The sequence below is a fragment of the Pseudophryne corroboree genome, chromosome 7, assembly GCF_028390025.1.
Source record: "Pseudophryne corroboree isolate aPseCor3 chromosome 7, aPseCor3.hap2, whole genome shotgun sequence".
Classification (NCBI taxonomy): Eukaryota; Metazoa; Chordata; class Amphibia; order Anura; family Myobatrachidae; genus Pseudophryne; species Pseudophryne corroboree.
The window spans coordinates 53,145,894-53,159,958 of NC_086450.1; positions in this window are offsets into that span (position 1 = coordinate 53,145,894).

Here is a 14,065-nt window from a genome sequence, read left to right on the forward strand (position 1 = left end):
TACTTTCTCCATGTTCTTAAATACGCTGATAATTAGACTTACGCCCCCTATGGGACCTCCTGTACCGGTACAACAGCTTATGGTCCCTGCGGTTAATCCGCCGTGGGCAGATCAACTGTCCGCTCAGTTACAGCAATCAAACCGATCACTGACTAAAGTCTAACCCTCGCCCGCCTAAGACCAAGAGGTCCTCTAAATGGGCCGTTACTTCCTCACAATCCACTAATGTCCCACCCGTATGATGAGGATGGCTTATATACTAACTCTGCAGACACTGATTCTAATGGGAATCTGTTTCACAGGTGGATGTTCCTGACTTGTTGGAGGCTATCGGCTTAATTCTTCAAATTACTGATGACCCAGAGCCTGATACTGCCTTTAAGAAACTGGACAGATTTAAACGTCCGAGTGGTTAAACAAGTTTTACCTTACTCTGACCATTTGGTTGACATGCGTCAGGAATCCTAGGAAAATCCAGGAAAGAAATTCACACCTCACAAGAAGATGTTGGCTTGCGGCGGAGCTAAGTAAAAATTGGGAGACACATCTTCCCCCCCCCCTTGCCAGTGGATTCGCAAGTGGCAAGGCTGGTGGTATCCTCCGCTCTGCCTGTAACTACAGTCACATCTCTGAAAGAACCGAAGGATAAGCGTGTGAAGGTTTGTTTGAAGGCAACTTACACCTTAGCTGGTGCTGTGCATAGTCCCACTATTGCAGCGACTTTGGCTGCAGTGGCTATTGAAGCGTGGGCTCAGGAGTTGGAAGCTGAGTTGCCTTCCAACGCTTCTGATCATGCTAGACCATGTCTGTTTTTATATTGTCACATCTTCTCATTACATTAAAGAGGTGGCTTCTGATGCCGGTATTCTGGCGGCCAAGGCTTCTACGGCATGCATTTTGGCTTGCCGGATTCTCTGGTTGCAGTCGTGGTCTGTGGATCTGGACTCTAAGAAAACCCTGGAGGTGCTCCCTTTTAAGGGAGACATTCTTTTCGGAGAAGACCTCAACAAGATGGTGGCTGGCTTAGCTTCTGCTAAAACAGCATCTCCTAGTACTGTACCTAGTACCAGCACCTAGTACTGCTCCTTCGGTAATTCTGGTTCCTTTCTGAAACAGGCTCACACGTTCAAGCCCAAACCTAAACGGGCCTAGGCTGCCCGTCAGCCTGCTTCCAAAACTGACAAGTGCTGCATGACAGGGTGGGGGGCCAACTTCTAGGGTTTACCCAGGAATGGTTGAAGACAACTTCAGATGCCTGGGTACGGGAAGTCGTAACTCGAGGGTACTGCCGTATCCTTCAGAAATCGTCCCCCTCATCGATTTTGCCTGACAGATGTCCCTTTGGATCTGGTGAAGGCAAAGACTCTTCTGTGGTATAGTCCCACCTGGACACAGGAGTGGTAATACAGGTGCCTCTGGCTCAGGGGGGCAGAGAGTACTATTCACCGTTGTTCCTAGTCCCAAAACCGAATGGGTCCTCTGCCCATTCTCAACCACACGTCCTTGAACAAATTTGTGAGGGTCTCCAAATTGCGTATGGAAACGCTTTGCTCTATTTCTCTGACGTCCTAAGTGGATGCTGGGACTCCGTAAGGACCATGGGGAATAGTGGCTCCGCAGGAGACTGGGCACAACTAAAGAAAGCTTTAGGACTACCTGGTGTGCACTGGCTCCTCCCACTATGACCCTCCTCCAGACCTCAGTTAGAATCTTGTGCCTGGCTGAGCTGGATGCACGCTAGGGGCTCTCCTGAGCTCCTAGAAAGAAAGTATATTTTAGGTTTTTTATTTTACAGTGAGATCTGCTGGCAACAGACTCACTGCAGCGAGGGACTAAGGGGAGAAGAAGCGAACCTACCTAACTGGTGGTAGTTTGGGCTTCTTAGGCTACTGGACACCATTAGCTCCAGAGGGATCGACCGCAGGACCCGACCTTGGTGTTCGTTTCCGGAGCCGCGCCGCCGCCCCCCCCCCCCCCCCCCCCCCCTTACAGAGCCAGAAGCAAGAAGTGTTCCGGAAAGTCGGCGGCAGAAGACTTCTGTCTCCAACAAGGTAGCGCACAGCACTGCAGCTGTGCGCCATTGCTCCTCATGCACACCTCACACTCCGGTCACTGATGGGTGCAGGGGGGGGCGCCCGCCCTGAGGGCAATATAAACACCTTGGCTGGCAAATCATCACAATATATAGTCCCAGGGCTATATATGTGATAAATTACCCCTGCCAGAATCCATGAAAAAAGCGGGAGAAAAGTCTGCCGAAAAAGGGGCGGGGCTATCTCCCTCGGCACACTTGCGCCATTTTTTCTTCACAGTGCAGTTGGAAGACAGCTCCCCAGGCTCTCCCCTGTAGTTTTCAGGCTCAAAGGGTTAAGAGAGGGGGGGCACTAAATTTAGGCGCAATATGTGTATACAAGCAGCTATTGGGGGAAAAATCATTCAGTTATAGTGTTAATCCCTGCATTATATAGCGCTCTGGTGTGTGCTGGCATACTCTCTCTCCCCAAAGGACTTTGTGGGGTCCTGTCCTCAGTCAGAGCATTCCCTGTGTGTGTGCGGTGTCGGTACGGCTGTGTCGACATGTTGGATGAGGAAGGTTACGTGGAGGCGGAGCAGAGGCCGATAAATGGGATGTCGCCCCCTGTGGGGCCGACACCAGAGTGGAGGGATAGGTGGAAGGTATTAACCGACAATAAAAGGCTGGATGACGTAACAGCTGTGGGACAGCCGGCTTCTCAGCCCGCGCCTGCCCAGGCGTCTCAAAGGCCATCAGGGGCTCAAAAAAACGCCTGTTACCTCAGATGGCAGACACAGATGTCGACACGGAGTCTGATTCCAGTGTCGACGAGGTTGAGACATATACACAATCCACTAGGAACATCCGTTGCATGATCTCGGCAATGAAAAATGTGATACACATTTCTGACATTAACCCAAGTACCACATAAAAGGGGTTTTAGGTTTGGGGAGAAAAAGCAGCCAGTGTTTTGTTCCCCCATTAGATGAGTGAATGAAGTGTGTAAAGAAGCGTGGGTTCCCCCTATAAGAAACTGGTAATTTCTAAAAAGTTACTGCTGGCGTACCCTTTCCCGCCAGAGGATAGGTCACGTTGGGAGATATCCCCTAGGGTGGATAAGGCGCTCACACGTTTGTCAAAAAAGGTGGCACTGCCGTCTGGGGATATGGCCACTTTGAAGGAACCTGCTGATAAAAAGCAGGAGGCTATCCTGAAGTCTGTATATACACACGGGTACTATACTGAGACCTGCATTTGCCTCAGCATAAATAGTGCTGCTGCAGCGTGGTCTGATACCCTGTCAGATAATATTAATACCCTAGACAGGGATAATATTTTGCTAACATAGAGCATATTAAAGACGTCGTCTTATATATGAAGGATGCACAGAGGAATATTTGCCGGCTGGCATCCAGAATTAATGCAATGTCCGTTCTGCCAGGAGGGTATTAGAGACCCGGCAGTGGACAGGTGATGCTGCCTTTAAAAGGCACATGGAGATTCTGCCTTTATAAGGGTGAGGAATTGTTTGGGGATGGTCTCTGGGACCTCGTATCCACAGCAACAGCTGGGAAGAAATTTTTTTACCTCAGGTTTCCTCACAGCCTAAGAAAGCACCGTATTTTCAGGTACAGTCCTTTCGGCTTCAGAAAAGCAAGCGGGTCAATGGCGCTTCCTTTCTGCACAGAGACGAGGGAAGAAGGAAAAAGCTGCACCAGACGGCCAGTTCCCAGGATCAAAAATCTTCCCCCGCTTCCTCTGAGTCCACCGCATGACGCTGGGGCTCCACAGGTGGAGACAGGTGCGGTGGGGGCGCGTCTCGGGAACTTCAGGGACCAGTGGGCTTGCCCACAGGTGGATCCCTAGGTTCTGCAAGTAGTATCACAGAGATACAGGCTGGAGTTCGAGGCGACTCCCCCTCGCCGTTACCTCACATCAGCCTTGCCTGCTGCCCTCGGAGAAAGGGAGGTAGTACTGGCGGCAATTCACAAGCTGTACTTCCAGCAGGTGAAATCAAGGTACCCCTCCTTCAACAAGGCCGGGGTTACTATTCCAGAATGTTGTGGTACCGAAACCAGACGGTTCGGTGAGACCCATTCTAAAATTGAAATCCTTGAACACTTATATACGAAGGTTCAAGTTCAAAATGGAATCGCTCAGGGCGATTATTGCAAGCCTGGAGAATTTCATGGTATCACTGGACATCAAGGATGCTTACCTGCATGTCCCTATTTACCCTATTCACCAGGAGTACCTCAAAATTGTGGTACAGGATTGTCATTACCAATTCCAGACGTTGCCATTGGTCTGTCCCCGGCACCGAGGGTATTTACCAAGGTAATGGCCGAAATAATTATCCCGTACTTGGACGATCTCCTTATAAAGGCAAAGTCCAGGGAGCAGTTGTTCGTCAGAGTAACACTATCTCGGGAAGTGCTACAACAGCACGGCTGGATTCTGAATATTCCAAAGGCGCAGCTGGTTCCTACGACGCGTCTACTGTTCCTGGGTATGGTTCTGGACACAGAACAGGAAAAAAGGGTTTCTCCCGGAGGAGAAGTCCAAGGAGTTGTCGTCTCTAGACAGAGACCTCCTAATACAAATACAGGTGTCGGTGCATCAATGCACGCGAGCACTGGGAAAGATGGTAGTTTCTTACGAAGAAATTCCATTCGCCAGGTCCCATGCAAGGATCTTCCAGTGGGATCTGTTGGACAAGTGGTCCGGGTCGCATCTTCAGATGCATCGGCGGATAACCCTGTCTCCAAGGGCCAGGGTGTCGCTGTTGTGGTGGCTGCAGAGTGCTCATCTTCTAGGGGGCTGCAGATTCGGCATACAGGACTGGGTCCTGGTGACCACGGATGCCAGCCTTCGAGGCTGGGGGGCAGTCACACAGGGAAGAAACTTCCAAGGACTATGGAAAAGTCAGGAGACTTCCCTACACATAAATATTCTGGAACTAAGGGCCATTTACAATGCCCTAAGTCAGGCTAGACCCCTGCTTCAACACCGGCCGGTGCTGATACAGTCAGACAACATCACGGCGGTCGCTCATGTAAACCGACAGGGCGGCACAAGAAGCAGGATGGCAATGGCAGAAGCCACAAGGATTCTCCGATGGGCGGAAAATCATGTGTTAGCACTGTCGGCAGTGTTCATTCCCGGAGTGGACAACTGGGAAGCAGACTTTCTCAGCAGACACGACCTCCACCCGGGAGAGTGGGGACTTCATCCAGAAGTCTTCCAAATGATTGTACACCGTTGGGGAAAGGCCACAGGTGGACATGATGGCATCCCGCCTCAACAAAAAGCTACAAAGATATTGCGCCAGGTCAAGGGACCCTCAGGCGATAGCAGTGGACGCTCTGGTAACACCGTGGGTGTACCAGTCGGTGTATGTGTTCCCTTCTCTGCCTCTCATACCCAGGGTAATGAGAATAATGAGAGGAGTAAGAACTATACTCATTGTTCCGGATTGGCCAAGAAGAGCTTTGTACCCAGAACTCCAAGAAATGATCACAGAGGACCCATGGCCTCTGCCGCTCAGACAGGACCTGCTGCAGCAGGGGGCCTGTCTGTTCCAAGACGTACCGCGGCTGCGTTTGACGGCATGGCGGTTGAACGCCGGATCCTGAAGGAAAAGGGCTTTCCGGAGGAAGTTATCCCTACGCTAATTAAAGCTAGGAAAGAAGTGAACGTAAACCATTATCACCGCATATGGTGGAAATAGGTTGCGTGCTGTGAGGCCAGGAAGGCCCCAACGGAGGAATTTCAGCTAGGTCGATTTCTGCACTTCCTACAGTCGGGGGTGAATATGGGCCTAAAATTGGGTTGCATTAAGGTCCAGATTTCGGCTCTATCGATTTTCTTCCAAAATGGAACTGACTTCACTGCCTGAAGTTCAGACTTTTGTTAAGGGAGTGCTGCATAGTCAGCCCCCGTTTGTGCCTCCAGTGGCACCGTGGGATCTCAACGTGGTGTTGGATTTCCTGAAGTCGCATTGGGTTGAGCCACTTAAATCCGTGGAGCTAAAATACCTCACGTGGAAAGTGGTCATGCTGTTGGCCTTGGCGTCGGCCAAGCGTGTATCAGAATTAGCGGCTTTATCATGCAAAAGCCCTTATCTAATTTTTTTTTTTATATGGATAGGGCGGAATTGAGGACTAGTACCCAATTCCTTCCTAAGGTGATATCAGTTTTCATGTGAACCAACCTATTGTGGTGCCTGCGGCTACTTGGGACTTGGAGGATTCCAAGTTACTGGACGTAGTCAGGGCCCTGAAAAATATGTTTCCAGGACGGCTGGAGTCGGGAAAACTGACTCGCTATTTATCCTGTATGCACCCAACAAGCTGTGTGCTCCTGCTTCTAAGCAGACTATTGCTCGCTGAATCTGTAGCACGATTCAACTTGCACATTCTGCGGGTGGACTGCCGCACCCTAAATCTGTAAAAGCCCATTCCACGAGGAAAGTGGGCTCTTCTTGGGCGGCTGCCCGAGGGGTCTCTGCTTTACAAATTTGCCGAGCTGTTACTTGGTCGGGTTCAAACACTTTTGTAAGATTCTACAAGTTTGATACCTTGGCTGAGGAGGACCTAGACTTTGCTCATTCGGGGCTGCAGAGTCATCCGCACTCTCCCGCCTGTTTGGGAGATTTTACTCACCGGTAAATCTATTTCTCGTAGTCCGTAGTGGATGCTGGGCGCCTATCCCAAGTGCGGATTGTCTGCAATACTTGTATATAGTTATTGCCTAACTAAAGGGTTATTGTTGAGCCATCTGTTGAGAGGCTCAGTTATATTTCATACTGCTAACTGGGTATAGTATCACGAGTTATACGGTGTGATTGGTGTGGCTGGTATGAGTCTTACCCGGGATTCAAAATCCTTCCTTATTGTGTCAGCTCTTCCGGGCACAGTATCCTAACTGAGGTCTGGAGGAGGGTCATAGTGGGAGGAGCCAGTGCACACCAGGTAGTCCTAAAGCTTTCTTTAGTTGTGCCCAGTCTCCTGCGGAGCCGCTATTCCCCATGGTCCTTACGGAGTCCCAGCATCCACTACGGACTACGAGAAATAGATTTACCGGTGAGTAAAATCTTATTTATTCTGGCCCTGGAACCAGGGGATCATATGGTCTCCCTGGATATACAGGATGCTTTCCTGCATATTCCCATTGCAATGTCTCATCAACAGTACCTGAGCTTTGCGGTTGGCAACCTCCACTACAAATTTTGGGTGTTACCTTTTGGCTTGACCACGGCTCCGAGTCTTCACGAAAGTCATGGCAGTAATGATGGCTGTATTCCGCCATCGAGGGGTCAGGATCCTGCCGTAGCTGCCGTATCTGGAGGATTTGCTGATCCTGGCAAATTCCCCAGAAATTCTCCTAAGCAATCTGGATCTGACTATCCGGTTTCTGCATGCCCACGGGTGGCTCATCAACTGGAAGAAATCGTCCCTGCTCAGAGCATGGTGCACCTGGGGGCGTTGTTGGACACTCACAGCCAGCGGTCGTTCTGGTCTCAGGAGAAAGTTCTGAAACTTCAGGATAGGATTCGATACTTCCTATCTCGTCCGCTAGTGTCTATGAAAGTGCTAGGTCTCATAGTGTCTGCTTTCGACATGGAGTACGCTCAATTCCATTCCCACCCTCTGCAGAAACTGATTCTTGCCAAGTGGGACGGCCTGCCTCACCTGCTCAGGTCCCAAATGATCTCCTTGTCTCCGGAGGTCTGTCTGTCACTACACTAATAGCTGCAGGACCATCCATTAAGCAGGGGTTGTCCCTACTGGATCTCCAACTGGGTCCTTCTGACGATGGATGTCTGCCTGAGAGGTTGGGGTGCGGTGCTGGAGCAACACTCCCTTCAGGGTCGGTGGACCAGTCTCTCATCCCAAAAAAACATTCTGGAACTGCGGGCAGTGTTCAACTCTCTGAACTTGGCCCAGCATTTTAATACAGAACAGCCCTGTTCAAGTACAGTCTGACAACGCCACCACAGTGGCGTACATAAATCAGCAAGGCGGCACTTGAAGCCGCATGGCAATGAGGGAAGTATCCAGGATTCTTCAATGGGCATCACGCCATCTGTCAGCCATATCTGCAGTATTCATTCCGAGGGTCCTAAACTGGGAAGCAGACTTTCTAAGTCGTCAGGACGTACATGCCGGAAAGTGGAGCCTTCATCCAGTAGTTTTTCAAGTCCTCGTGGACAAATGGGGCCATCCAGATGTGGACCTGATGGTGTCTCGACACAATCACATGGTTCCGGTCTTCGGAGCAAGGACAAGGGATCCTCAAGCTGTGTTCGTGGATGCACTGGCAATTCCATGGAACTTTCAGCTGCCATGTGTTCCCTCCGGTTTCACTCCTGCCCAGAGTAATAAGGAAGTTCAAGCAAGAAGGAGGATCTTACTTCTGATCGCTCCCGCGTGGCTCAGACTGCATTGGTTCTCAGACCTTCAGGGTCTCTCGATAGTGTGCCCTTCTACTTCCACAGCGCACAGATCTCCACGTTCAGGGCCCCTGTGTATATCAGGATTTAGCCCGGTTGCCTTTGACGGCGTGGCTTTTGAAGCTTCAGTCGTGAGGGCTTTATTAAGCCTTGGATGGCGATAAAGTACCAGCCAATCTGCTCCTGTCACTTTTCAAACACAGCCTGTGGCATAGCAGTTAGGAGCCGATGGGCTGGTACTTTATCTCCATGCAAGGCTTAGTAAATAGACCTCTAAAACCTCAACAAGCCATTATGGCAGAGGTTGCCATGGCAGCCAGGAGTCTGCTGTGCAGACTTGACCCAACTAGTGGATGGAAACGTGCATTCCACCCTATAATAGAATAGCCACTGCCTGAGGGTTGGTAAACTCAGAGCTGAAGCAGCAGAGGCCGAGAAGAGCTGATTAAGAGACTGGGAAAGCGGCAAAATGGCAGGTGGAGGAGGGCATATAAAACATGCTGAGAACACTTGAGTTATGTAGTATGTGCTTAATCAGTGGCAGAGCCAGAGGCTTTCACAGCTGTCTAACTGCATAACAAGCTGTGGAGAAAGCTCAACATGGAAATTTCTGCTTAGCACTTAGTGTCACAGACTTGGTGTTCCGGAGGTGAAGTGATAACCATGCTTGCTGTGAAGACTCAAAGCACCTGGCTTAGATTCTGATTTGGAAGAAAAGCAAGTAACTCCAGAGTTGGGAGTGAAGTTTGACTGGAGTGGTACACCTGTCAAACTGTAATTTCTTTAGCATCCATAAAGGATATTGGGGACAGATTAGTATGATGGGGTATAGATGGGTCCAAAGGAGCCAGTGCACTTTAAAATTCTTCAACTGGGTGTGCTGGTTCCTCCCCTCTGTGCCTCTTCCTACAGCTCAGTTTAGAAAAAAAGTGCCCTCAGGAGAGGATGCACACTCTGCAAGCTCCAAAGTTTTTCTTCAATTTCTTTTTAAAAGTTTTATTTCTCTCGGTATGCTGTTTGGGCAACAGCATACCTGCACCGTGGGGTGGAAGGGGGGGGGGGGGGGGTGTCACTGGCCTCTTGAGGTGCAGAGCTGCTTCCCTGCTGCTGTTTGTTCAGTGGGTAAAGGCGCCTTGGTTGCTGCAGCATGCCGCACACCCCTAACGCTGCCTGATGGTGAGCATCAGCGGTGAGTGCCAACTGGGGGTCCCCCGATTTTACTGTGCGGCTGAAAGCGTGGGTGTGACATACGGGTATCTCCTGGGGGGGGATCCGTTATAGCCCCTGCATGAGACTGGCTAAATACAGTAAACCAAGCATTTGTGAGGTTGTATATATTGGGAGACATGGCCAGTGTAAATATACAGAAGTAGCTCTGGTGCCATGGTGGGGGGTGGAGCTACACGGGAGTGGGCTCAGTGCCATTTTGGTGCCTTCTGCATTGCAGCAGCCTCCACAGCTCCTCCAAACGGTCCCTGGATCGCTGGTACCAGGTGTAGAGGGGGAGAGCCGCTATACTAGTGCACAATAGCATCCATCTGAGGGATTTTATCATATTGGTCTCACTGTGTTTACATATAAAAACGCTGACAGCCTCACTGGGCTGTGCAGCGCTGGGTGTGTTGGGGTCCTCTCTCCTGTGTCTCCTCTCACATGCAATAGGGCAGGCTTGCAATATATCAATATCAGGCTGTGTTGCATGTGTATTGTACCTGTTTTTCTTGTTCAATATGATAAAACCGAAGTCATGCAGTGTTTGTAATGCTAGATTCTCTCCTAGTTCATCTGGCTCAATATCATGTGAGCAGTGTAGTCAGCCATCTCAGAATGCTGATTTCAATGTGGGGGAGAGTCCAGAGCCCTCCTGGTTGGGGGCTATCAAAAATATGATGTCTGATAAGTCATCTCAGCTCACTGCAAATAATACTCAGGAACTGCAACAAGCAGTGGCAAGTGTAACTGCTAAACATCCCCCCTGTCTACTACAGGTGCACAAAAATGTGCTCTATCAGATACTGATGATATACAGGATGATGTGGACTCCATAAGTGGGGATTCCACTCCTACCTGGGGTATTTAACACATCCCTAATAGCCAAAATGAGGGGTTCAAGCTCCCCCTGGAGGATGCTACTACTCGGCAGCCATTTTTCCTCCCACAAGACAAACTGACAGTCACATTTCCTTATTCCAAGGAATTGAATGACTTATTTAAAATAGCCTGGAAGACTCCAGATAAAAAATATCTGGTGTCAAAGCGGTTTTTGCATACTGCCCCTGAAGGCAGGAAATTCTGGGAGGAGTCTTCAGCAGTTGACGTCTTAGTCTCTTGCCATTCTAAAAAGGCGGTACTCCCTGCTCCGGGCTCCTTTATGTTAAAGTACCCGGCAGATAGGAAACTTGAAACCACTGTGAAATCTATTTACATTGTTGCAGGTGTTGCTCAAAGGCTGGTCATTGCAGATTGCTGGATGACGCATGCAATTAATTCCTGGGCTAATCAAATTAAGGAAGGACTTTCGGGTGATATGACCTTAGATAATATGGTTACTATCCTGAATCGCATTCCGGACACGGCACGAGTCCTCTGCGACTCCCTTAAAGAGATTGGCAACATTAATGCTAGGACAACAGCTATGGCTGTGTCTGCACGCAGATCCATATGGTTGCATCAGTGGATTGCTGATGCTGACTCCAAACGTAATGTGGAATATCTTCCCTTCACAGGTGAGTGGCTCTTTGGAGGAGAATTGGACGCATGGATTTCTAAAGCTACTGCTGGAACAGTCCACGTTTCTCCCCTCAGGAGCTCCGCCTGCTAGACGTACCTACCCAGGACCATCTACTCAGCCCTTTCGGTCCTCCAGATTTCAATCTAGGGCCAGAGGGGCCTCCAGAGGTAAACCTAAGAAACCAGCCGTTGCCGGATCTCAGGACCAGAACACCAGCTCTGCTTCCGCAAAGACTTCAGCACCCCGAGGGGGATCTCGTAGTGGCAGCTCGGTTACGTCTCTACAGCCACATCTGGGACGGTTCCTTCCAAGATGCTTGGGTAAAGAACCTTATCTCTCAGGGTTACAAGCTGGAGTTTGACGGTACGATTTTTCAAATCAAGCTAACCAGCTTTAGAAAATATGCGTGGTACGCTACTGCTGGCCATCAACAAGTTGGTCCAGTCCCAAGTCATTGTTCCAGTACCCCTACTACAACAAGGACAGGGTTACTACTCCAGTCTGTTCATAGTACCAAAACCAGACGTGTCTGTGAGACCCATTTTGAATCTGAAGTCCTTGAATCCTTACCTGAAGGTTTTCAAATTCAAGATGGAATCTTTGAGAGCGGTGATTGCAGGCCTGGAACAACAGGAATTCCTTGTGTCCCTGGATATCAAGGACGCTTGCCTACATATCCCAATTTGTCCTCCTCATTAGGCCTATCTGAGGTTTGCCCTGCTGAACGATTTACTACCAGTTTCAGGCATTACCCTTCGGCCTGTCTACAGCTCCGAGGGTGTTCACGAAGGTGATGGCAGAAATGTTTCAACTCAGGGTCCAGGGGGTCAATGTTATTCCATACCTGGATGATCTCCTGATAAAAGCAAGCTCCAGGGAGCTTCTATTGCTCCAGAGAGATTGCACTATCCAACTTCTGTAACACCACTGGTGGATTTTCAATCTGCCGAAGTCCCACCTGGAACAGTCTCAACGGCTCCTGTTTATGGAGATGCTACTGGATACTGTAGCACAGAAAGTGTTCCTCCCAGAGGACAAAGTAAGAACACTTCAAGAAATGGCTCGCATGGTGCGCCGATCTGCTCGAGTCTCCATTCATCGTAAAATAAAATTGTTGGGAAAGATGGTGGCCTTGTATGAGGCGATTCAATTTGGAAGGTTTCATGCCAGACCATTCCAATTGGACATCCTGAACAAGTGATCCGGTTCCCATCTTCAGATGCACCGGATGATTTGGCTGTCACCTCAGGCTAGAATCTCACTCCTGTGGTGGCTACAGTCTTCCAACCTGCTGGAAGGTCGACACTTTGGGATTCAGGATTGGATCCTCCTCACGATGGATGCGAGTCTGAGCGGATGGGGAGCTGTCACCCAGGGGGTGCAGTTCCAGGACAAGTGGTCTGCCCAAGAGGCCCTTCTTCCGATCAACATTCTAGAACTTCGGGCTATATACAATGCTCTGACTCAGACATCCCCTCTACTCCGGGATTAGGCAATCCAGGTGCAGTTGGACAACACCACGGCTGTGGCGTACATCAATTGACAAGGAGGGACGAAAAGCAAGGCCTGCATGCAAGAAGTGTCAAGAATACTCCTCTAGGCAGAAAGAAATGCAAGAGCACTGTCCGCGATCTTCATTCCGGGGGTGGACAACTGGGAAGCGGACTTCCTAAGTCGCCACGCCCTCCATCCGGGGGAGTGGGGACGACACCATCAGGTGTTTCAGAAAATTGACAGGTGGGGATGCCCACAGATCGACTTGATGGCCTCTCGTCTCAACAAGAAGCTTCGCTGCTCTTGCTCACGAACCAGGGACCCGCAGGTGAACGCAGTGGATGTGCTGACATCGCCTTGGCCTTACCAGCTGGTCTACCGGTTTCTCCGATTTCCGCTGATCCCAAGGGGTGCTCAAGCGGATTAGACATGAGTGGAAGCAATTTTCATTGCCCCGAAGAGCGTGGTACACGGCTCTTCTGGACATGTCTGTAGAGGACCCTTGGCTTCTACCGCTAAGAAAGGGATCTTCTTCAACAAGAACCGTTCGTCTACCCGGACTTACGGCGGCTTCGTTTGACGGCATGGAAGTTGAGCGGAACATCTTAGCTCACAAAGGGCTTTCCAAAAAGGTCATTTCCACTATGGTGCAAGCCAGAAAACCTGTGCTGTCAAAATACTATCTTTATATCTGGTGGAGATATGTCTCTTGGTGCGAGGAACGCACATATCCCGCTGCAGACTTCAACTTCGGAAGGTTCCTACGATTCCTGCAGGCTGGAGTGGATAAAGGCTTACGTCTGGGATCCATTAAGGTTCAGATTTCAACTCCTTTCCATCTTCTTCCAGAACCAGTTGGCTCTCTTGCCAGAAGTTCTGACCTTCTTGCAAGGGGTGCTTCACATACAACCTCCATTCGTGCTGTCTACGGCACCTTGGGATCTGGATATAGTGTTAAGTTTTCTACTGTCCTCCTGGTTTGAACCTCTGACGACGGTAGACGATAAGTACCTCACGTGGAAAACGGTGATGTTACCGGCCCTGGCTTCTGCTAGGCATGTCTCAGAATTGGGGGACTTGTCGTGCAATAGTCCGTACTTGGTCTTTTACGAGAACAGAGCGGAGCTCAGGACTAGACAGCAGTTCCTGCCGAAGGTGGTCTCCATGTTTTACTTGAATCAACCTATCGTGATTCCCTCCAGTTCTGACATTTCTGCTCCTCCGGAGGCATTGAAAGCTATGCGTTCCTTGAAAATTTTTAGCAAAAGGATGGCTCTGATCAGAAAGACAGATTCCTTGTTCGTGCTCTATGATGCGCAGAAAAAGGGTTACTCTGTTCTAAGCAGTCCATTGCTCGTTGGATTAGGCTTAC